This window comes from Lissotriton helveticus, chromosome 1_1 (genome assembly GCF_964261635.1).
Source record: "Lissotriton helveticus chromosome 1_1, aLisHel1.1, whole genome shotgun sequence".
In the NCBI taxonomy this organism is placed as follows: Eukaryota; Metazoa; Chordata; class Amphibia; order Caudata; family Salamandridae; genus Lissotriton; species Lissotriton helveticus.
Genome location: NC_136057.1, coordinates 667,914,851 through 667,940,619, shown reverse-complemented (window position 1 = coordinate 667,940,619; position 25,769 = coordinate 667,914,851).

Below are 25,769 nucleotides of genomic sequence, written 5' to 3'. Positions count from 1 at the left end.
CTCCAGCCACAATCCCCTGTAGTCTGCCCACCTTTTCCATATTTTATAGTGTTTTGTGGGGCAGCCTCTGGCCTCAAACACCGGCCGCTCCAGTCCCATGCAAAAGTCCAGTCCTTTTTTCCACCCGATCACCTTGGGGGCCCCGGGATCCTTCCAGGCCTGCGCTATATGTCGTTTGGCTAGCGTTAGACCCAGCAGTAGCAAGTGCCGCTTGTAGACGTTACCGCCTACACCTTCTAGCACATGGAGCAGGCCCAATTTTGCCGTATGGGGAAGGTCCCATCCCAGCACCTCCTACAGACAGTCCCACATACCAGTTCAAAATATTGCCAGGCCACTACATTCCCACACTGTATGTAAGAGGGTGCCCATTTCATGGCCACACCGCAAGCACGCCGGGGACTCAATCAGACCAGCCTTCCACAATCTCTCTCTAGTATAATAAGCACGGTGCAGGTATTTGAATTGTATTAGGCGTAGGCGGACAGCTTTTGCCGCCCCCCAGGGGGACTCGAGAGCCTCCCGCCAGTCCTCCTCCTCCAACTCACCCACATCCCGCACCCAGTGGTCTCACAGGGGCTGTAAATCCGATGAACAGTGTGTCACTAACGTTTGGTATATTTTGGATATCTTTTTGTGTTCTAGATCCCCCATAAATACCTTTGCCTCTAGTGGGCTGAATTCAGGTAGCGTATCTAAACCCACAAGTGCAGGTGCCAGAGCGTGCCTAAACTGTAAGTATCGAAAGAACTGCGTGCGGGGCATGTCAAATTCTGTGCTAAGGTCTTGAAAGGATTTAAGTGTAGTGCCCTTTCGGACCTGGCCCAATGTCGAGATTCCTATCAAATCCCAGCCCCCAAATCCGGGAAGGGACATCAGGGCCGGTAGTTGCCCGTTGTGCCAGAGTGGGGTCTCCCCTGTCAGCTTTCCCCACCATCCCATACGACGCAGTGATTGTCGCCATATCTGAAATACAACTTGTGTCACCCTAGGCAATCTCTTTCGCAGCTGCGCCGAGTATAAGACCGTGTGTAGGGAGTCCGGTTCCATTAGGTACCTTTCTAGGGCATATGCCGGGTCCTCTCTGCCACCGTACCACCAGTCATTCAGGACTACCAGGTGTGATGCTTGGTAATACGACAAAATATCCGAGGTCGCCAGTCCCCCGCAGTACGTGGAAAGAAAGCAGGTCCGCAGAGCTACCCGTGACGCCCCACCGGCCCACAAAAATCGACCGAGTGCCGAGTTGACCAGTCGGAACCATTGCGGTGGTATTGGGAATGGGTGGTTTTGCAGTTGGTACAGCAAGCGGGGAAGGGGAACCATCTTAAAAATGGCGGATCTACCATATATATTGAGGGGCATGCGGGACCAGCACTTCATCTCCTGCTGCACCTTGTCCCATATGGGACCTACATTGCGCTCCCAGGCAATTGTCGGCGTGGTCATCAGAAACACTCCCAGATACTTAAGACCCCCGGCCGCTCTCTGTAGTAGCGAGGCCCACGGCCCGACCTCAAAGTGGTCTCCCAAAGTCCAGAGGGTGGATTTCTGCGGTTTCAGGCAAAGTCCCGAGACTTCTCCGAAGATTTTCATTATGTCCAGGACCCGGGGCCCGGACCGATTCACATTCGTAAGGAAGAATAGGACGTCATCCGCATATAGTGGAAGTGGGATACATTTAGTTTGTGGATAATCAGCTTACGCCGCATAATTAAGATGATTGTCTTGCCTTTGTTGTGAAGGTCCATTTCTCCTGATCTTCCTAACACATTTTTTTATGAAAATTGAGGCAAACTGGAAAACATTTGACAGCAAAAGAAACCGTATGCTTTTTGCAACTACCTTGTAGATCTGGAGGTATGTCACTTTCAACACACTGGTTATATCATATGTCTTCTTTAATTCTTAAACAATTGTCATTTATGGGCAGTGCTGATTGGCCCCTCACAGGCTTCTCTCCCAATTACAAAAGATGTGGTCCAGTTACCGTGTCCCTGAAAGTTCTGGTTGACACAGCTTTTTTGGAAAACACCAGATTTAAAACACTTGCGGTGTATCATAAAATATGGCATGCTCACAAGACTATCACTTGCATTCCTAGCTTTAATCAACACATTCCCCAGGGCTATTATCCTAACAGGCATTTTTTTCATACATGAGAGCTACTTACGATGTATTGTAAATAAAGACTCTAGGTCAGTTAGACAGGGATGGGCTTCTACTTTCCTTTCAGGACCTACAAAAATAATTTTCAACTCCCAGCCACAGGTTCTTTAGATATATAAGCCCACATGCATCATTGTAGGAATTTGCGAATCGCAATTTAGGAATTGCAAATTCCTATGCATCAAGAAATTGCAAAAGTTTTTGCGATTTCTTAACTTTCTGTATTTGCGATTCCTTAATTGCGAATCGCAATTAAGGAATCGCATTACAATGATTCCTATGGGCCCATAGGAATCAATGGGAAGGCATTCTAATTTTGCGAATTCGCAATAAAGGAATCGCAAAATGAGAATGCAATTTCAAGGGTGCAGGGGGGTCCAAAGGACCCCCCTGTACCCATGAAATGTAACGTAAGTACATTTTACTCACACACATGTCCCAAGGGCATGTGTGTGTGTAAAATATAAGTTTAAAAAATGCACTTTTGTGCATTTCTGAAACTTTTCGCAAATTACCACGAAGGTTTACTTCATGGTAATTTTCCCCTTCCAAATTGCAAATTCACAAATTAAAAATAATCATGCATAGCATTTAAGAAATCGCAAAATTGGCGATTTCTTAAATGCTATTGCAATTTAAGAAATCGCAAAAAATTGCGATTTCTTAAATTGCAAAAAAAGAAAAAAAAATGATGCATCCTAAAAAAAGGTTTTTGCATTCGCAAACGGCCGAATTTTGCGATTCGCACCGTTTGCGAATGCAAAAAGGCTTGATGCATGTGGCCCATACAGCTGAGTGACTTTTCGCAATATCTTCGATTTAACACATGATAAATTCCTGGAACTTTTTTATTAAGGCACCAATGCTCTGATTATGAGTGGTTTGGAATTACGATCTGGGTGTTATTTAACGCACCCAGTAATCACTGTGTGGGCTAAATGTCTCTCCCTAAATTATATTTCAGCAGACCAAATCAGCCGGAAGTTGACAGGGAAAAAGTTTATTGTATGTACCCTAGCATCCGGATTTGCGTAATGTGAACCAAAATCTGCATGTTGTTCCTCAAAAATTAGTGATAGGTGTTATTTATATGATACATAACGAACCCTGTGATATTGTTATTTATCAGGAGCAATAAATAGCACCTTCTTTATGTCAAACTTGGAGTCAAGGCCCTAAATGGGGTTTTATTTGTACTCTTTATTGATACTTGAATGATAACACGGAAGGCAACGTTGATCACCTGGCTGTTCAATGGACAAGGATTATGGACGTTGTAAACTCAGTGACTGACATTAACATAACATAACACATGTATTTGTAAAGCGCACTTTCACCCCAGCAACTGGGCATCTTGGCGCTGAATTAACAGATGTATATTAGACTTAGGGCAAAATAAAGTACTGGGGGAGAAGGAGGAATGAAAGACTAGGTCGCCCTCCAAAGACTTACAGTACAACCAAGAATCCAAGTTTCTGGGTTCATAGACCTAGCTCATGTTGTGGTAACTGACCTGTGTGGTCAGTGATACCTGCCAAGAAAGAAACATTTCTTTCTAGTGTCCCCTCACTCACCGGGGTTGCCCCACGGTGACATGCTTCATCATTGGGGCCCTCCCAGTTCTCTACGAAAAGGGGCGTGCTACGACTCACGAACTGTGCAGGAGCACTTTTATGTGAGAGACTATGTGTAGTGCAAGGGTGGTGGAGTGGGTGTGGGTGAATTTAAAAATACCGTGCTTAGTGGGCCTCAATATATTTTTATTTTGTTCCTAGTCAGGTATATTAAAAATGGGGTGATATCACTAATAACCAACCTATAATGGGGATTGGTTCAGTGAAAGGTCGACATGTTTCATGCTACCCCTAGCATTTCTTCAGGACCATGTAGGGACCAGCCCTACATTTGCCACTCCTATGTCTCTAATTAGACTGTGATACTAAAAACATTTAAGGTATGAAGCATGCGTTCGTAATAGAATACATACGTTTTTATGGTTTTTCCAAAGATTGATGCTGTGCTCAATGACACCTCATGGTCTCTCTCTCTCTCTTGCCAAGATGCAGTCCCGAGGGGAGCTGATTCTAGGTATGTCCTCACGTTTTCACGAAGAAGGAACATTGAGTCCAGGTGGTGAAAACGAACCCCGAGAGAGACCATGAGGTGCCATTGAGCACAGCATCAATCTTTGGAAAAAACATAAAAGCGTATGTATTCTATTACGAACGCATGCTTCATACCTTAAATGTTTTTAGTATCACAGTCTAATTAGAGACATAGGAGTGGCAAATGTAGGGCTGGTCCCTACATGGTCCTGAAGAAATGCTAGGGGTAGCATGAAACATGTCGACCTTTCACTCAACCAATCCCCATTATAGGTTGGTTATTAGTGATATCACCCCATTTTTAATATACCTGACTAGGAGCAAAATAAAAATATATTGAGGCCCACTAAGCACGGTATTTTTAAATTCACCCACACCCTCTCCACCACCCTTGCACTACACATAGTCTCTCACATAAAAGTGCTCCTGCGCAGTTCGTGAGTCGTAGCACGCCCCTTTTCTTAGAGAACTGGGAGGGCCCCAATGATGAAGCATGTCACCGTGGGGCAACCCCGGTGAGTGAGGGGACACTAGAAAGAAATGTTTCTTTCTTGGCAGGTATCACTGACCACACAGGTCAGTTAGCACAACATGAGCTAGGTCTATTAACCCAGAAACTTGGATTCTTGGTTGTACTATTAGATTTAGGGCCTCATTGCAACTTCGGCGGTTCAACAGCTGATGGTGCAAACCACCGTCTGTTGTAGGACCTCCAAAGCCAAGGTGCTGCCGCCCTCCAGATTAGGCCTTCTATCCTGGTATGGCAGGCAGTCCTGCAGCGGTCTGACAGCAGCGGTCTGTTAGACTCATAGAAGAGCCCAACATGCAGACTGCCGCTGTCAGAGCATCGATTGCACCTTCACGCACGGTGTGGTGAAATGGGGGTTCAAATGCGGAAAGGGGGGGACTGACTGCCACCCTGTTCATGAGGAGCTCACCACCATGGAAAGGGTAGTGATTTGGCAACTCCTAACAACCACAGGTCCGACGGTCCTATGAGCTGCAAAACTTGCAATAAGGCACTTATTATTCAGCTGTACAATCCACTCTTAATGTCTCTCGACTAACAATCCACCATTTTGTAATACTTAATGAGTTATATTATATTCCTTAGAGATTACATACATGGGTACTTTAAGTGTTTTCGCTGTAATTCCGCTGAAGCAGAACACTACCTATATTTTTATTCTTGCTCTAGTATCATATCTTATTACTAAAGACTGATGTTCATTGGGATCACAAAATGATACTATTTGGCCAATCAGCTAAGATCCCTTCCTCTATGACAGGTGTTTTTCTTTTTTGCTGTCTTGGAATATCACGTATCTGGCTTCCAAAGAATCTACCGGATCATAAAGCGTGGTGGCATGAATTTATATTTCTATGTGGTTTGGAAATTTAAATCATTTAAAATAGTTCACAACTGTGTAAGCTTGAAAGGATCTGGGATCCCATCATAGATTGGATGATCTCACTTTCTCCTGCTTAAACTCTAGAAACAAGGTGGAAACAATTTTCTTAATTACTTCTTGAAAGAATTGTAGTTGGTTTCATTGTACTCATGATACATCCTTGTAATGAAATGTTCATATGTGTATTTTATCCTATTTCTTTTTGGTACTTTCTTGAATTTTTTTTAAACATACACACTGACTAACACCCTTCCCCTTGCACTGCTATACTCCCCTGCCACTTTCTATTCTACTTATATGCCCCCCACCCATCCATGTGTACTTGTTCATGTTTTCATTGTTTTATTTGTGCACCTTTTATTCAATTATTGATGTTTTAATGTATTTCACACCGGGGAGGAGAAGTGTAGGCTCAATCTGGTCTGAGACTCCTTCTCCTAGCTGGTCCAACACATACACCTCACATAGCAAAGGCTGCTTGGCACTCTGTGTACATTATGTGGAATTGTAAGATGGCACGTGAAGAGTGAGGCAATGTAAAATAACGATCAAAAACTCAAATAGTCTAATACTGTAGCACGACTTGCGGCAGTTAAGCCCTAATGGAATTCATGGTAATATGAAAACAAGGTATTACACATCTTGCTGTATGCAGATGATGTACTACTCTATGTCAGAGACCCGAAAGAAAATCTAAATCCGCTACTAAGAGAATTTGTTAAATTTGGATAGCATTCTGGATTGAACATTAACTGGACGAAATCTACAATACTACCTCTAACTGATAATACTTTACCTTTCCAACTAGATTACCCTCTGGACTGGCAAACAGACCCAGTGCGATACCTGGGAGTCTGGTTCCATAGAGACCCAGAAGTGGTGATCCGAACAAATTATGGCAGAGTGCTGAGTGTATTGGAACAGAAAATAGATCGATGGATACATTTGCCGCTATCTATGGCGGACAGAATTGCCATAGTGAAAATGGTGCTACGACCAAAACTGCTTTATCTCTTTAATAACATCCCGATAAAGCCACCGGCACCAGTATTCCAGGAGATAAGAGCAAGCACCTTAAAATTGGTTTGGGCGGGAAAAACAGCTAGAATAAACCTCCATATGCTAACTTTACCGTATGACAAAGGAGAATTTAAGGTGCCTGACTTCCTACTATATTACCTATGTGCACAGGCACAATATGCACACTACTGGTTTCACCCCATTCCATACATCACACATGTAGCAGTGGAAGAGGGAGACGCCCTCCCGATACCACTGAACGCAATAATATCACACACTCGACCGGCACTACATAAAAAAGATATCAATACAGTGGATGCCACGACGAAAGCATGGCAGGAGATAGTGAAGAGGGTGGGTAAACAACCGATATATGTGCCAGAAATGCCACTCCACCATCACTCAGCGCTTTCAGTCACACAAGAGGCAGTGGGAATGGATCTGCTCAAACAAGTGGGAATTGACACCATAGGAGATCTGTATCAGGAGGGGACCATCAAGAAACTAGAAGAGTTGGAATATATACAAAACCAAACAGCGTTATTTAAATTTACGTACTATAGACTACAGCGAGCGTTGAAAACACACTGTCCAACTTACCCTACAGAACCAGACACGTTACTGACACTGCAATTGCTCATCACATCAGCTAATTCAAAACACTTAGTGTCTAGACTGTACGCTTCTTTGCAAGCTGAAATAGGTGATACCGCAGACAAAGCGATTCAAAAATGGAATGCATGTCTGGAAGTGCTTCTAACGGAGGTGGAGTGGTGCACGGCTGGCACGATCACTGGCATATTGCCACCAAATGGAAATTTAAAGCTGATACACATCAGATACCTGCACCAGACATACCACACGCCCCAAAGACTACACAAATATGGGTTACGCGAGGATGCACGGTGCCAGAGATGTGGAACAGATGATGCTAATTTCATTCACATGGCATGGTATTGCAGGGAGGTGGCTCACTTTTGGTTGGAGGTGACTGAACTGCTGAGCAGGATGGTGGGAATTGTGATTCAGTGTACCATAAAGACATGTCTGCTAAATATATTGCACACTGTTAAAGCGAGAAAACGCTAATTCTGTGTACTGGCTCTACTATTGGCAAAGCGGAATGTTGCTGTCTGTTGGGGGGGTAAGAAACCGCCTCGAATAAAGCAATGGATAAATGATATGATATATTGCAAGGACAATCTCAAACTATACGAAGAAGAATTGCCACCACGTGCACGACCTATAGACTACTGGCACTATCTGGCGGACTATTTATAGAGTTTGGATGAGCAGTCACAGTAAACTCAAAGAACAAGTACGTTGTTGGAGGCGTGATATGTCTACAATGTAATAGTCTAGTGGAGATGGAGTGTTGTAATACAGTTCAGATGTATGTAACATTAATACCAAAATGTTGGGCATTGCGTGCCCCTTGTTGTTTTACTTGAAATACCAATAAATAAAATAAAAACAAATATGAAAACAAGGTATTCCGAGTTTGATTGTTGCCACTTCCCAAGAGAAATATTTCTGGCTGGACCCAGGCTACAGAATTACTCACCTCCCTCCTCCATAAGGCTAACAAACAAAGCTATTTGAAAATGGATGCAAAGACAATCCTTTTCAATGCAGGCCAGAGCGTGCAGTACAAACATGTGCAACTTTTGTTAATGAGCAGTTTACAAGACAATACTGATTGTGGGGGATGCAAAAATGCTGACTGCCGGGGACCTCAATAGTGACTTAGCCTTTGCTGACCACAAGCACAGTGGCCACTTCAATTGATGCCTAGCATTACTGGTTATGCTTTGTCATTCATCCCGTTAATGGTGCTAATTAGGATACATCAGAGGCTATATTATGCTGTGTTATGCTATAGGTTGTTATGAGAAGCTGGTTTGGTATATGGTGTACTCTTATGTAAGTGGGCACCTTGTACCAATCCAGACAACCCTTATGATGATTTGAGTTGTCTTATACAACCGTAGAAAGCCCTATAAGTGGTAGCTGTGGAGAGCAACCTTCAGGCTTAGTCCAGAAGGAGTGAAAACTGCTTGTTTTACCAGAATACAATCTCATAAGTATAGATTAAATGAAAAAGGGACCACACAGTGTATTTATAAAAATATATAGTTATTATAAGACACTCACTAACACATTTAGATATCTCCTAGCCGGAGATATACACAATGCACACAATATTTTGCAATAGAAACAGGTAAGTAGCACAGTATACACAGTTGTCACCAGGGGAGGACCAAACCCTATACTAAAATAGTGGTAGGCGACCCCCAACTCGAGTCAAGACAAGACTCAGATGATGTAGAAGTGCCGGGGACTCAAGGAACCACCTAAGGTGAGTACCTAGGAGTCCTATGGAGGTCGTGTGCAGGGTAGGAACACCACTGCGCTCTCCATACAAATCAATGTGTAAGTGGCGGTTGCAATTTTAAAGAAGAAGGACCCTTCCCAGTAGACCCTGATCAAACCCAGTGGAAGACAGAAGGTTGGAGAGCTGTCCCACCGACGGATATTTATTTATTTATTGTACTTATAGAGTGCACTATCACCTCAAGAGGCATCCTGGCGCTGGCAGTCACAAAGCAAGGAGAAAAAAGGCAGTTGAAGCGGTTTGAGAATTAGGGCAAGCGTGGAAAAAGCCAAGTTTTTAGCTGCCTTCTGAAGGCAGGCAGATGATCAATCTGCCTGAGTTCCATGGGCAGAGAATTCCACAGCTTAGCCGCAGCCACACTAAATGTTCTGCCTCCAGCTCTAGATCTTTTGAACCTGGGAACAGCCACCACCCTGGCCAGGGAGGAGCGCAGATTACGGGCTGGAACATACCATGAAAACATCAGTTGAAAGCAAGTCGGACCCAGCCCATGAAGGGCTTTGAAGGTCAGACACAGGGACTTAAAGGTCACCCTCTCCCTCACTGGGAGCCAATGTAGCTGTGCCAAGGCCGTAGCAGAAGAAGATCTCGATGGCCACCCTAAGACCAATTTGGCAGCTGCAGACTGAAGTCTCTGAAGCCTATCTAAAAGATAGCTCTGGGACTCCAATAGAAGGGCGTTGCAGTAATCTAACCTGCTTAACAAAGTGCAACGTACCACCTCTATCCGTGCCGTCAGTGGTAGCAGGGGCAGGATTTTTCTCAGAGGGCGAATGATTGCCATACAGCTCGCTACCACCTTAGAGACCTGCGCCTCCAAGGAGAGATCACTATTGAACATGACCCCCAGGTTCCGAACTACCCTCACTGGCTGGACCAATGTGGTGAAGTCAATTGGCCAGAGATTGTCAGGTAAGGGAGGACTTATACTAGGCCGCGGGCAATAAAGCACCTCGGTCTTCCCGGAGTTAAATTGCAGCGAGTTGGCTTTAAGCCATTCTGCCATGGCTCGCATACAGCTGTGAAATTCCTCCAAGGAGGTAGAATCATTCCCCTCCAAGGACAGAATCAGCTGTCTGTCATCAGCGTAGTTGACAATTTCGATCTTAAAACGTTTGATGACCGCTATTAAGGGCTTCATGTAGATGTTAAAAAGAACTGGACTAACTGCCGAGCCCTGTGGATTGCCATGCGAGACAGTGGAGAAGGCCGATTGAAAAGGCGGAAGGGATACCGCCTGTTCTCTGCCTTGAAGAAAAGACTCACACCATCGTAGGGCATTCCCTATGTTAGGAAGCAAGATACCTGCCCCAGGGGAGCCGGGCGCATAGGTGTGAAGTGGCGTCAGAACCCGCCGTTGAACCCAATGGAGGGCATCAGGAAAGTGCAGCTGCTGGAGAAGGTGAAAGTGTCCCATGAAACCCAATGGTAGATTTAAGTCGAGGAGTACCTGAAAGCAGAGGGGACAGAGTCTATGCCACTTGGAAGTGACCAGGAGGCAAGGAAGATGAATGCCCACCAATGTCGGTGTTGTAAAAGAGTTGACGGTGACCTTGGAACAACAGCTGTGTGGACCAGGTGATGCTGTGGAAGACCAGGAGCCGTACACAAGCTGTCTCATGTTGGAGTCGCGAGTTGAGGGGTCGGTGTCCGGCGGGAGCATCAACAAGCCTTGGCAACTGCAAACAATTGGCAGTAGAAGAATGTGACCAGTAAGGTCCAGGATGCTCACCCCAAGCAAGGGAGTCAGGGCATGCCCCGAGCAACCAGGGGAGCCCAAAATAATTCAAAAGTGACCCTCAAGAGGACACACAGGCCGGAGGCACTGGAGTAGCAGAGGGCCTTGAGCAGCTCAACAAAAATGCAGGCCCACGGTGCAAGTGATGTGATGAGGACAAAGATCTTAATCAATGGAGACGCTTGAGGTTGGGGCTACTTGGAGCCCAGAGATCTTGGTGGAAGGAAGACAACAAGCGATTGTAAATGCAAGTCGATGCGGTGCACAGGGGTTCAGTTCCTGGGGCTCCGATGTGTGATACTGGATTCAAGCTTGGTGAGAGGACAGGGCGGGCCTGATGGGATGTGAAGAATTACAACCTGTGTTGCTGAACCGTTCGTAGTCCATTGTAGTCCAGGACCAGAAGACCAGTCAGCTTAGTGGTGTGCCTGCATATGCAGGGAAGTGACTCCTTCACTTCAAAGGAGATTCCTTCAGGTGTTTTGGATTTCCACAAGGTCTTGAATGGGTTCCTGTATGGCGCACAGGCACAAACTTTGGAGCAGATAAGCAGGGCGAAGAGATGAGGAGCAGCAGGAGTCTTCCTGGTTGCAGCCTTGATGCCCAGAGCGAAGTCCAGAGTGCCCAGATGGTCAAAATTGAAGTGGTGTCTCAATTGTATTGTGTCCCACTAAGAATCTAGGGACCCACCCACAGGTAAAACCTTAAATACCCATAGGACATAGTTGGGACAATAAAGTGGTCCCTCCCTAAGGAGGGGCTGGACAAGGGGGAGGATACTCCCATGTCCTTTGTCCAGTTTTACACCAGAGCGGGAGCCAATGGCTCCCTGAACTGGTTTGAGATGGATTATGCATGGAGAGCACCAAATATGCCCTGCATGCTGACTATATGGCATTGGCAAGCACTCCCACCCTGCCCAATACACTAAACCCTGTCTGGGAGGTGGTAACACCTCCCTGTGACAGGATGCCTATTTTTCTGTCTTCCTCTGCTCAAGCTTGACTCAGCAGCAGGAGGGTTGAATCATGTCTCTGGTCGGCAGCAGCCATGTTGTGCTGTCTGGGTCTAGAAGACTAGTACCTGGGGCACTGAGAACCTAATGGAGGGCCTTTAAAGTGCTTGGAATCATACCTCCCAAACCGTTAATGGTATGGGGGGTATGATTCCAACATGTTTGGTACCAAACACAACAGGGTTCGTTACAGCCAGTTTCGAGATGGTCATCGCGTAATGACGCAGTGCCCCCCTATATGTTATATGACTTTCTCACTTACAACCCAGGAGAATGGATTCCGAAAGCTGTAGGGGTGTCCTGCTCATTCAGGGGCACCATCGCACTTCGAACCAAGCACGCTGCATTCAGGAATGAAAAGGCCTGCTGTACGGTTGACTACTAGGTTTTTAAGTGCAGTGATCTTAGATATAGGTAAGCCTATGTCTTTCATAAGTGGTGCTAGAACCAGCTTACACAGGCTGCAATGGCCTCTAGAGATAGTTTGAATGGTCTCCCACAGGTGGCATAATAGATGCATCTGCCTATGGGGGACCTCTGAGGTACGTATGCCCTGGGTACCTTAGCACTACATACTAGGGACTTATAAGGGTACCCAAGTATAGTATTTACCATGACCATTTAGGAGAGAAAGCAGAGATGATGTGGTCCTGATTAGCAGGATCCCAGTCAGACTAGTCAGAAACAGCATTACATTAAGGAAAAAGTGGGGGTAACCATAAGAAGCAGATACTACTTTCCTTCAGTTATGTATTGTGAAGTCTAGTTTTGTTCAGTTGTACATTACTTTAAAGGCTGTGTTATGTCATAGGTTTTGTGTAACTATGTAAGGTTATGTTCTGGTGTATATTTCGTTACATGCCACAACTTATGTGCTGTTAGATTATGTGATAGGTTATGTGTTGTTGTATCAGGCTGTCTTCAGGTCTATGCTTTGTTATTGTAGATGATACATCATAGGTCATGTGTTATGTATGGATGTATTCAAGTGCTCGGTACGCAGTGTTTTGAGCTATGTGATGTCATAGGTGATGTGCTGTTTATATTATGACATAGTTTATGTGTCTTCATGCCAGGTTTTGTTACGGTGAAGATTGGGTTCTGGGCTCTGCTGTCATGCTCTTACACTTTGCAGTAAAGGAGCGAGACCTCGCACTACCCATCCAATGCTTACGTGAAATGCAACTCAATATGAGCAGTTGATGCTGCTAAAGGAAGCAGGACGGCACCAAATTACTCCGTTTATAAGTAATAAATATGGGCACTCATTCCACTTGTTGGTAAGTTTAATGTAGACTTATGTTCCTGCTCTCTGTGAGCCACAAACTGCATAAGGGCATATGAGAGAGTTGAAGCATGCTTTAGCCAGTACTGGGGGTGCAGTGATGCATGCCTGTGCCACTTCTAGAGGGACACACGTCAGAGCACAGACATCCCTGTCAATGTGAGCACATCCTCAAACCCTGGGCATGCCATGCACAAAGCGATACAAAAGGGGATGAAGGACGGAGCGTTTGTATAAATCAAACACTCACTCCCAGTCAACTGATCTGGGTTTAATCCATCACCATTCTTTAGTTCACTCAGCCACCCCAGTTCAGACATGGCTATATGCAAATCAGTCTGACCCTGTGCCTTATGGGAACAGTCCAGCCCGAACTGCCAAGCCATGTCTTCCCTGGACCGGAAACAAGCATCCTGGGACCGGTTTCGGATTCATAATCCTCATCAGCCAGGCTATCTTGAATCCAGTGGCCAAGTGAACAAGGGACTCACGTCTGAGCATACCCTGCCACACTTAGGGCGAACAAAGCGATACAAAAGGGGATGAAGGACGGAGCGTTTGTATAAATCAAACACTCACCCCCAGTCAACTGATCTGGGTTTAATCCATCACCATTCTTTAGTTCACTCAGCCACCCCAGTTCAGACATGGCTATATGCAAATCAGTCTGACCCTGTGCCGTATGGGAACAGTCCAGCCCGAACTGCCAAGCCATGTCTTCCCTGGACCGGAAACAAGCATCCTGGGACCGGTTTCGGATTCATAATCCTCATCAGCCAGGCTATCTTGAATCCAGTGGCCAAGTGAACAAGGGACTCACGTCTGAGCATACCCTGCCACACTTAGGGCGAACAAAGCGATACAAAAGGGGATGAAGGACGGAGCGTTTGTATAAATCAAACACTCACCCCATGCACAAGTCAAGGCTTTTTGCAAGCCTTTGCTAAAGTCCTCATGCATGTGTGTGTTTGTGTGTATGCCACTGTACATGGTAGGGCGCATGAAGGACCCAATTAACACATCTATCTAGATATTCTTTTTCTGTAAGTGTCGGACTCACCTTCTGATGTTCGGATATCAGAAAATTGTTTTGCCTTAAAAAGGTTACTTGCACATAACATACATGTTAGCAGTTGGCGTAATAGCAGATTTATATCACTAGTACGGTAGTGACACAATGCTAACACCGTACTACAGGAGCAACCCGTAGATATTTGAAGGGTGTGCGCACAGGTAATATAAAGTCTAACAAGGCATCATTGGAAAAGAATTAGCAAAAGCATTAGGTGAAACACTTAAAATATCACAATACTCAATTAATGAAAAGGAAATTTAAAGAGAAGAAATGGCCATGTAAATGTAAGAATTATTATTTAATGTTGGCAATAATAAAGGGGTAAGAAAAAATATTCAGCAATTGAATAGGCAATTGCATAAGTGTCGAGTGTAAAAAACGTGAACACAGGGTTCTGGTGAGTGAGGTAAATAGCCTGGAAAAAAATAATCACACTGAACTGTACAGCAAGAGACTGCACAACGTAATCAGAAAAATACATAAAGTTACTTAAATCCACCTAATTCTTCAGATTGTACTCTGCAACAAAAGACAAATATCCATGATGAAGTGGACGGCGTTTCAACTCTTAGAGGAATTAACAGGTCACCATCAGGACCAAGGATAATTGAGCTGAGCTTACATGGGAGTCCTATGTCTCTGTTATTAGAACTGCACTAGAGATAATGAATACAGGACATGAGGATCTAATACCCGTGAAATTTGAGTTGGGGAGAATAAATAAGCGTTGAGAGGTGTCCTTGAGGTTAAAGCAGAAGATATCCTCATCAAGGACAATTTCCAGTAGAAAATCTGCAAAAACGTAAATGCAACAGGAGTATGCTGAAAGAGTACTTGTCAGAAAACAAAGAGCAGCCAGTCTGACTAAGGATCACTGAAAGTGTCGCGTCAGAAGGAAGCATCCAACTAAGGCAGAAACAGTGAGGAATCGCTAGAAAGTGGTACAGAAAGTCAAGGCATCCAGCATATATACAAGTCACCAAATGATTGAAACCTCAAGGGTCTACTTGTCCTTCTAATTTATTGAGTGTTATGACATATTAAATGTATCACTGTTAGACCAGACATCCTTGGCATGATTTATTGTCAAACATTTTTCCTTCCCTACTCCTATTTTGTCAAATTCATGTTTGTTGGTCTTAGGACTCTGCACACTTTACCACTGCTAACCAGCGCTAACCTTCTTATGCTTACTCCTCTAAACATGGTAAAATTGGCCTACACCCGATTGCCACATTCAATTTACTTCTAAGTCCCTTGTAAACTGGTACTACATATACCCAAGGCCTGCAAATTAAATACTACTAGTGGGCTGGCAGCATCTACTGTTCCACCCACCTAAGAACCCCTTCAAAAAATGTCTCAGGTCTGCCATTGCAGATTGTGTGCAGTTTTAAGCTGCCATTTAAAATCTGGCAAAGTAAATCTCTTGCCAGTCCTAAACCTTGCTTTTTAATTCATATAAGCCACCCCTAGGTTAGGTCTTAAACAACTCATAGGGCAGGGTACAGTGTATTTAAAAAGTTGGACATGTACTTTTGAAGCTTAACATGTCATGGCAGTTAAAAACATTTACATTGATTTTTCACTACTGTAAGACATACCTCTTCCATAGGATAACATCGGGTTATCTTATTACATTTAATTAATTATAACTTTTTTGGGGAACAAGTAGGAACACCATGTTTGGTGTCTAATGAATTGTAATTTTAAACTCTCTTTGATGATAACGTTAAATTTTAAATCACAAAGCTGAAATTGTCACTTTTAGAAAGCTGCCATTTTTTGGCCCTAACCATTTGGTGCCTGCAGTATGTATCCTGGTTCACATGACTATGTGTGGCTAGCAGTTAGCCTTTGTGCATGTCTCTCAGACAGAGATACAGAGGGGAGCTAGGTGTTCTCAGGATGGGCCTTCTTGTCAGGATGGGAGGGACAGATCTGTCACTTATCACACTTGCACTTCAAGGGGGCTACCTCAGAACACTCAGAAAAGACTTCAAGTTCAAGTTCAAGTTCGATCATTTGTATAGCGCACTACTCACCCAGAGGGTCTCAAGGCGCTGGGGGAAGGGGTTCAGTATTTGTCGAATAGCCAGGTTTTGAGTTCTTTTCTGAAGGAGATGTGGTTCTGAGTATGGCGGAGGTGGGTGGGGAGAGAGTTCCAGGTCTTGGCAGCCAGGAAGGAGAAGGATCTGCCACCCATGGTGGATTTCCAGATGCGCGGGATTGCGGCGAGGGCTTGATTGGACGATCTTAGTTGGCGGGTGGGTTTGTAGAAGGACAGTCGAGTGTTGAGGCATTCGGGTCCTAGGTTGTAGAGGGCTTTGTGTGCGTGGGTGAGAAGGCGGAAAGTACTTCTTTTGTTGACGGGTAGCCAGTGGAGGTCTTTTAGATGTCCGGAGATGTGATCTTGGCGCGGGATGTCTAATATGAGTCTTGCTGACGCGTTTTGGATGCGCTGGAGTTTTTTCTGTAGTTTTGCTGAGATTCCGGCGTATAGTGTGTTACCATAATCCAGTCGACTGGTGACCAAAGCGTGGGTGATAGTCTTTCTTGTCTCGAGGGGGATCCAGCGGAAGATCTTTTTGACAATGCGAAGTACGTTGAAGCAGGAGGACGAGACGGCGTTGACTTGTCTGGACATCGAGAGAGAGGAGTCTAGGATGAAGCCAAGGTTACGTGCATGGTCTGTGGGTGTGGGTGCTGCGCCCAGAGCGGAAGGCCACCAAGAGTCGTCCCAGGCTGAGGGTGAAGATCCTAGGATGAGCACCTCCGTTTTGTCTGAGTTGAGTTTAAGGCAGCTATGTTTCATCCATTCGGCTACTTCTTTCATGCCTTCGTGAAGGTTGGTTTTGGTGGTGTTGGGGTCTTTGGTGAGGAAAAGGATTAACTGGGTGTCGTCAGCGTAAGAGATGATGTTAAGGTTGTGTTGACGCGCGATGGAGGCAAGAGGACTCATGTAGACGTTGAAGAGGGTGGGACTGAGTGATGATCCTTGTGGTACGCCGCAGATGACTTCGGTGGCCTTTGAGTAGAATGGTGGAAGTCTGACTCTTTGAGTTCTTCCAGCGAGGAATGAGATGATCCAGTCCAAGGCTTTTCCTTGTATGCCGATGTTGCTGAGGCGATGTATAAGGGTACTGTGGCAGACTGTGTCGAAAGCGGCGGATAGGTCGAGTAGGATGTGGACCACTGTTTCTCCGTTGTCCAGGAGTGTTCGGATGTCGTCGGTCGCTGCAATGAGGGCGGTTTCGGTGCTGTGTTTGGCTCGAAACCCGGATTGGGATGGATCAAGGGAATTGTTGGATTCGAGGAAGGCAGCGAGTTGGCTGTTGATGGCTTTCTCGATGACTTTGGCCGGGAAAGGGAGGAGGGATATGGGTCGGTAGTTTTTAAGTTCAGAAGGGTCTGCTGTGGGTTTCTTCAGAAGGGCACTGAGTTCGGCGTGTTTCCAGCTTTCTGGAAAGGAGGCAGAGTTGAACGAGCAGTTGATGACATCACGGAGATGGGGTGCGATGACGGAGTCAGCTTTGTTGAAGATGTGGTGGGGGCAGGGGTCGGTGGGCGAGCCAGAGTGGATTGAGTTCATCAGGCGAATGGTGTCTTCAGTGGTGATTGGGTTCCAGGCGCTGAGGTTGTTAGTTGGCGGAGCAGGATCTGAGGGGGGTGGGGAGGGTAGATCGCTGGGAGTATTCTCGAAGCTGTTGTGGATGTCGGCAATTTTGTTGTAGAAGAAGGAGGATAACGCGTCGCAGAGGTCTTCGGAGGGGGTGATGTCGTTGGATGCTGCGGTGGGGTTGGTGAATTCTTTAACGATGTTGAAGAGTTCCTTGCTGTTATGAGAGTTGTTGTCGAGATGATCCTTGAAAGCTGATTTCTTGGCGGATCGAATCAATTGGTGGTGTTTGCGGGTGGCTGACTTGAGGGATGCCATGTTGTCGGAGGTTGGGTTTTTTCTCCATATCTTTTCCAGGGTGCGGCATAGCTTCTTGGACTGATTTCATCTGGTGCTTTTTCAGGGGTGCTAATTCGTCAGCACTGTGGGTAATCCATTGCCTGAGGTTGATGGCCGCTTGGTTTGGGTCCATTGAGATGGTGGGAGGGTTTTGGTTGAGTGATGTGAGGAGTTGGTTGGAGGTGATTTTGTTCCAGTTTCTCCGAGGGATAGGCTGTGGACGGTTAAGGGTCAGGGTGGTTTTGTAGCTGAAGTGAACACAGCTGTGATCCGTCCAGTGGAGAGCAGTAGTGCGATCGAAGGAGATGTGCTTGCTGGAGGTGAAGATGGGGTCGAGCGTGTGTCCGGCTACATGGGTGGGGGTGTCCACAAGTTGTTTGAGTCCGAGATTGGCCAGGTTGTCCAGAAGGGTGGTGGTGTTGCTGTCGTGTTTGTTTTCAAGGTGGTAGTTGAGGTCTCCTAGTAGAATGTAGTTCTCGGAGGCGAGGGCGTGTGGGCTGATGAAGTCCGTGATGTCATCGCTGAATTGAGAGCGGGTACCTGGAGGCCTGTAGATGAGGGTGCCTCTAAGTGTGGTCCTGGGGTCGGTGTGGATCTGAAAGTGGAGATGTTCGGCGGTTGCAAGATTGTCGTCGGAGTTGGTTGTGATTTTGATGGTGTTTCTGTGTACGATGGCGATGCCTCCTCCAGTTTGATTGGTGCGGTCTTTTCGGATGATCTTGTATGTGTCCGGTATGGCTATGGCGATGTCGGGTGCTGATGATGTGTTCATCCATGTTTCAGTAAGGAAGGCGATGTCAGGTGACGCAGTGTCGAGTAGGTCCCAAAGTTCTGTTGCGTGTTTGTGGATCGAGCGGGTATTGAGATTGGAGGACGTGGATTTGGCGAGAGTCCTGAAGCAGTTGAACTTGCAGGAGAGGCAAGCGAATGGGCCGTGAGTACGTCCAGGAGTAGCTTCGCAGCATAGTGGTGTACGCCCGGGGTTGAGGGCGAGGAGAGTAGCAGCATCATATGTGAATCTAGAGGGTTGGGAGCGGCGAGGACCAGGGGGAATGGCGCTGGGCGCGGTCCAGGCGCGGACGGGCGTAGACGGGCTTACCTTTGGCGCACCTTTGGCGCACCTTCGGCGCGCATGGGGCGCGACCGCTGCGCGTAAACGCTGCGCGATTGTCCAGCTGTCATTAATGGAGGGTGGAGGGGGGCGGAGCATGGGCGGGGCGGCTGGGAGGCGGGAGCGTGGGGGGAGGGACGGGCTGGAGGCACAACCAAATGGCAACAAGCAGAAAACAGAAAACAAAGGCTAACACGCCGATATTGGGGCACAAGTAATGAAAATAAAGGTAATGCAAATTAAAATACTTCCGTGGGCACAGTTAAGCACACAGGTACCATTAAAATCAAAATCAACATACGGCGCTATAATTGTCCAGCAATGCGAGGCGCTAGTAGGCAAACACACGGCACAATAAATAAATGTTCAGCAGTGCGAGGCGCTTAAAATGTGGAATTTCAAATTAGCAGCAGTGTGGAGGAGAGCAGCGCTACGATACCCAGAGCTGCAGGAGGCAAGAGGGAGCAACCGCTACGTCCGGAGACAGGCTGGTCACTTCACATTAGTCTAGCCCAGACCCCTCAGAGGCATGCAGGGGAAGAAAAGAAATTCCAGTACAAGATGTATTGGGAAGTCAAGACACAACAGGCTCCTGACTGGCAGCTTCATTGGAGCCGACGCAACTCAAGCATCCAAATTGTTAGACCTGTCAGATTGGAGTGGATTTCACCCCAGCTTTCTGCCCTCCTTCTCCCCTTTTTCTTACTTTGTTTGTGCTTGTATTAAGACTCTGAATGTTTTACCACTGTTAACCAATGCTAAAGTGCTTGTGCTCTTTCCCCTAAACGTGGTAATAATGGCTTATCCCCAATTGCATATTTAACTTACTTGTATGTCCCTTCTAAAGTGCACAACATGAGCCATGGACGTGTATATTAAATGCTACTAGTAATTCCACTACATAAAATAAAGGCACCTGCAATCCAGGAACTAATGTACCTAAAACTAAGGACATCAGCTAAATTCTAACAGGATTGAGTAGAATTATCCAATGTGATCAATGTATCCAAGGATGTAATTTACCTTCTTTTTAAGATAAAAGAAACACAAGAATATTACCAGCCCTAGTCTTGATACGAACCCCCACCCACCAGTCGTTTGAAACGCATCGGCGAGAACTATCGAGGATTTCATTCATTTTTCATCAGTATGGACAGTGAAAAAGAGAGTGTAACATCAGTAATCCATACATATTAGATAATCTTCGAACCCCAATGGAAGTACCAATAGAGTCATGATATTTTAGAGTAATAATGATTGAACCCTCTGGCGAAAAAGTATTGGACTGGTTAAAACTGTTGACTTCAATGTGTATTTCTACATAAACCAGCACTTTTCACCACTTTTTTGTTGAATTTAAAGCACTCTTAGGTATGTTAGGAATGAATGTACAATAATTATTGCACTGTGTTTTTTACACCATTGTTATTTTCAAACATAGGGATGTACTGTCATCATGTTTTGTTTTTGTGTGGTACATTTGATTGATGTTAAAGATGAGTAGTTTTCCTTTTTCTGACATGTTAAAAATACAATAATTATGTCTACTGGATTGTGGAATGAATACACATGCTGAGTTTATTGAGTAACTTGTCCTTGAGTAAATTGACTTGTATCAATGCAGTCACCATTTTTTTTGTTTCTTGTACTAGTGTGCCTGCAGCACTGGTTGTGCCACCCACTTAAGTAGCCCTTTAAATATGCCTCAGGCATGCCGTTGCAGAGCCTGTGTGTGCAGTTTTAAACTGCCATTTCGACCTGGCAAAAGAAACCTTTTGCCAGGCCAAAACCTTCTTTTTTAGCACACAAACGTCATTTAAAAGGTATTATATGTACTTTTAAGTTTTCCGTGTCCTGGTAGTGAAAAACGTTTACATTCATTTTTCACTACTGCGAGTCCTAGCTCTCCAAAAAGATAAGATTGGAGTTACCTTATTACATTTATAAGTGCCGTCAGGATCCTCAATGTCGACACAACAGGACCTCACACCGCAGCCTTGCCACATCTCAAAACCGACACATTGCCTCTGCTGCGTGACGCATCTTCGACGCGGATCCCCGCATCGCTCCACAACCAGTATTTGAGGTACTTCAATGGGCCTAACTGGGTTCCCTGTAACTGGCCCATGCTCCATTATGATTGACCTGAACTTATGACTTTGACATGGTTCAGCGCGACCAGATATCCCCAAAGAGCGCTTTGTGCTGTTTGGCGCCATTTTCACTAAAAACTTTAAAATTCAATCTCTCCAGTTCTAACAAATGGATTTTTGTTGTTTTAGTCATATTTTATTCATTAAAATGTACTCTATTTTTCTAACTCTATATTGGCTCCTTTTTGTGGTGTGTTTTTACTATGTTGCTGTTTGAAATGTTGCACAAATAATTAATACATTGCCTCTACGTTAAGCCTGACTGCTGTGTGCCAATCTACCAAGGGGGTTAGCACAGGTTAATTTGCATTTTGCTTGTGCCTTACCCAAACAAGGATTGTGGTTGCTGCTTGTCCAGAGCTTATACACCTGTCAAGCAACAACCCGGAGGTGCCAGCTCTAGCTCAGTTGCTTCATAAGAACCGATGCAACATGATGTATCCCTTCACAAGTCTCTGTAGCACAGCCCATGTTTCTTCATCATCACTACGCAATGCAATGAATCTCGATGCCCACATCACAACTTCTGATCCACGGCTTCAACATCACTGACCCAGAGTGATGCATCATGACTCAGTACCGCGTATCTCAGCTCCTGTTTGATGGCTCCTCGACACAGTATAGAGCAGGTCAACACAGACACAGACTTCGCATCTTGATTCCAAGGGCACAATGTACTGTGCAGGTAAGAGCAGTGGGGTGGTGGGGCTCTTGGGGGGGGGAATTTTGACATACGACCTCGTGCTCATTTGTTAAAATCCTCCCCCACTGGGCCCCACCGCTCTTACCTGCATGGACCGCTGCTGCAATATACTATCTTAGCTGACCAGACTTTGTCCTGTACCCAGTCTCGGCTCCATCGCAGCCGGTCAAATCTTGTAATTTGATCCTGGTCCAGAGTAACCAGATGGCCTTATTTACTTCTAAGGGCTATTTCCTCGTACATTTTTAAAAATGCATATCTCCAGTTTTACTTATTGGATTTTTGTAATTTTGGGCTCAATTTTTTAAAATGGAAAAATATTTTATTGTTTTTAAATTAGGTTGGAATTTTGTTGTTCTTGTGTGTGCAGTTTACTATTGTTTATGTGCTGTATAAATACTTTAACCATTGCCTCTAAATTAAGCTTGACTGCTTATGTGTCAAGCTACCAGAGAGTTAAGCACAGGTTAATTTAGTGACTTTTTGTGGTTCACCCTGGCAAAGACTGCGGTTTTTGCTTGGGTAGGGTTTCACCTCCCCAACCAGTAACCCAGTTTGCCACAATCACCTAATACAGTTTTTATTCCTTTACGGATAATACTTTGTTGTACATTGTTGATGTGACTAGATTAGCATTAGCGAGTTCTGGGACTGTAATCCTGCACCCCATTATCATTGAGATGAAATGCTCTATTATACTGACTAAGGCTCAGTGGGACTGTGATAGTCTCTGGCTGCAATATTTACTTGTCAGTCTCCCCAGGCTCCTTTTCCGGTCTAACCTACTTACAGATTTAGAGGTCTAGTGAAAGCTTTGTCATCCAATATCACATACCACATGATATACAAGACAAAACATTACCTACTGGCGGTCGCCAGTAGGTATATATAGTTAGGATTTTTTCTCTATGGGATTTTTGAAAATTCTATGTCTAATAACTTTGGCGTTTGTGGACGGAATTGGCTGAAATTTTCAGGAAAATGGCACATTTTGTTTCTGAGCAGCCCTTGAAAATTTGGGGGGGGTTCGTCAAGGGGGGGCCGAGAAAAAAGGGGGGTCCCAAAACGTGTTTTTAACATTGAGTTTTCCATAGGGCGGTTGGCCTCACTTTTAGCCCGAACGGCTGAATGGATTTGCACGAAACTTGGCAAAATTGTAGGGACTGGTAGCCCGATGTGCCTTTGCTAGGTCTCAATATATGTGCTCCAGTGGATTTTGAGAAATTAATGTTCAAAAAAAGATATATATCTGTAACAGCGGACCGGGCAGCGCTCCGGTTCGCGGACTTTTCGCGGTACGGAGCTTTGTGAAGCGAAGCTGATTGGTTCTCCGGCGTCTGTGAACATTCCAAACAGTCCGTAGCGGCCGCCATCTTGTCTCTCGGTAGGATCGAGAGACAAGAGGAGGCCAAAGCGAAGGGGCAAATGACCATAAGGGGGCATAGTAGATCCTCGCTGACCCCCTAGGTTTGATGTGGAGGTTTTAAAAGGGCCCCGCGGGGCAAAAAAAAAAATAATAATAATCGAACGGCTGAATGGATTTGCACGAAACTTGGTAAAATATTAGGGACTGGTAGCCCGATGTGCCTTTGCTAGGTCTCAATATATGTGCTCCAGTGGATTTTGAGAAATTAACGTTCAAAAAAAGATATATATCTGTAACAGCGCTCCGCTTCGCGTAACGGAGGTTTGCGAAGCTGATTGGTTCTCCGGCGTCTGTAAACATTGCAAACAGTCCGTAGCGGCCGCCATCTTGTCTCTCGGTAGGATCGAGAGACAAGAGGAGGCCAAAGCGAAGGGGCAAATGACCATAAGGGGGCATAGTAGATCCTCCTTGACCTCTTAGGTTTGATGTGGAGGTTTTAAAAGGGCCCCGCGGGGCAAAAAAAATAATAATAATAATAATCGAACGGCTGAATGGATTTGCACGAAACTTGGCAAAGTTGTAGGGACTGGTAGCTCGATGTGCCTTTGCTAGGTCTCAATATATGTGCTTCAGTGGATTTTGAGAAATTAACGTTCAAAAACAAGATATATATCTGTAACAGCGCTCCGCTTCGCGGAGATAAAATTATATCTGTATTACCTAGCTGTTGCTAACACCAGTTAGCAGTTCTTAGCCATGTTATCCAATGGGAGGTGGATAACATGGCTAAGAGCATTAGCTCGGTAATGCATGAATATTGCTGAGTTTTCAGCGATATTAATGCATTGCGGTCGTTTTTTATCGTATTTGCGATAAACCTTGATAATAGCAAGGTTTATCTGCGATAATTTCTGACGATGCTTAGCGGTAAAAAAATCGTTGCTAAGCATCGTTAGGGATAAATATCGCTTAACTTTGGTAATATGCCCCAACGTCTGTTAACGTTCGATTCGAAGGAAATCAGGAAGTGTTGAAAAACATTGTCTGCGCCATCTTGCCTTTTTTCAAATGCCACACTTTTGTCGTGCACGGCAGTCATTTTAGATGCCTTGACCAGACCCACTCTGGGCACGCTGTCGATCCTTAGCATGGCTCCCCACCCTCGCAAGCATCTCCCCCAGGCAGTGGTCACCCCCGCTCTCTGTCTTATGCATGGGTAATAAACCACCCCCCATCTGGGCTGCTCTTCCCTGAGAATCACACCCTGTGCCCGCCCGACACCTCCCTTTCGCCCTATTCACTACCGCACCCTCTGACACTCCTTTTCCTCTGTGTCCGATTGTCCAGGCCGGTCCTAGGGTATCAGCTAGCCCTGCAGATGTAGTTTATGGCCCCAGCTGTAAAGAATCACCCCTCTTCAAAGGAGTTATAGTAGATCAAGGCCCACACTCGATGAGATCCGTCACAGCAGACGCGTTCCTATTATCTGAAAACCATCCTGTATTGTGATTGGGGAGGGGACCGAGCCTGAAGCGGAAGATTCCAGGGATGACTCTTTGTACATCAAAGTTTTTACAATTATGTGTCACATTAAAAATATATAGCACTCCAACAAAGTAGTAAGATTATAAAACTTTAATAACTTATAAATATATACAAGAAAACAAAAACAGTAATAACATATAAACATTTTTAGGGAAAAACAACGAAGTAGCGGTCGGCTGTGCGAATAGTCCCAACGCAGCACAACGTCCAGATTTCTGGCGTGGGGCGTCGCGGGGGGTGGGTCATCAGTAGCAAACTGTTGTGCGAATAGTTCCAAGGCAGCAGAACGATGGCACCAAGGTGATGTCCAGTAAGTTGCCGCACTGGTTTTGGTATCCTACAATGCTGCTCCGAATAACGGCGTGGGGCGCCCCGGGGGAGGCGGCGTGAACGGGCCTCTCCAGGTGGAGTCTCGTCTGTTGTAGTGGGGCGCCCCTTTACCGTTTCAGTTGCCATTCCGTCCGCTTTTGGTCCACTGTGTCAAAAGCCGCAATTCAGCTGAGTTGCGCCCACTCTTGCGGTGCAGCGATAGGCGGCTGTCACAGGACTCTCAAAATGGCGGCAGGCTGTTTCCTTTTTGTGCCTGGTCCACTGAAATGGCCCTGGGACACCTTGGAAATCGGACGCTTGTCTGCTAGGTCTTGGACCCCATTCTCGAAAGCGTCCCCTCCGCCTTGAGGATTCATCAAAAGTTTTGGGGGCCCCCGACTCCTGTAGGC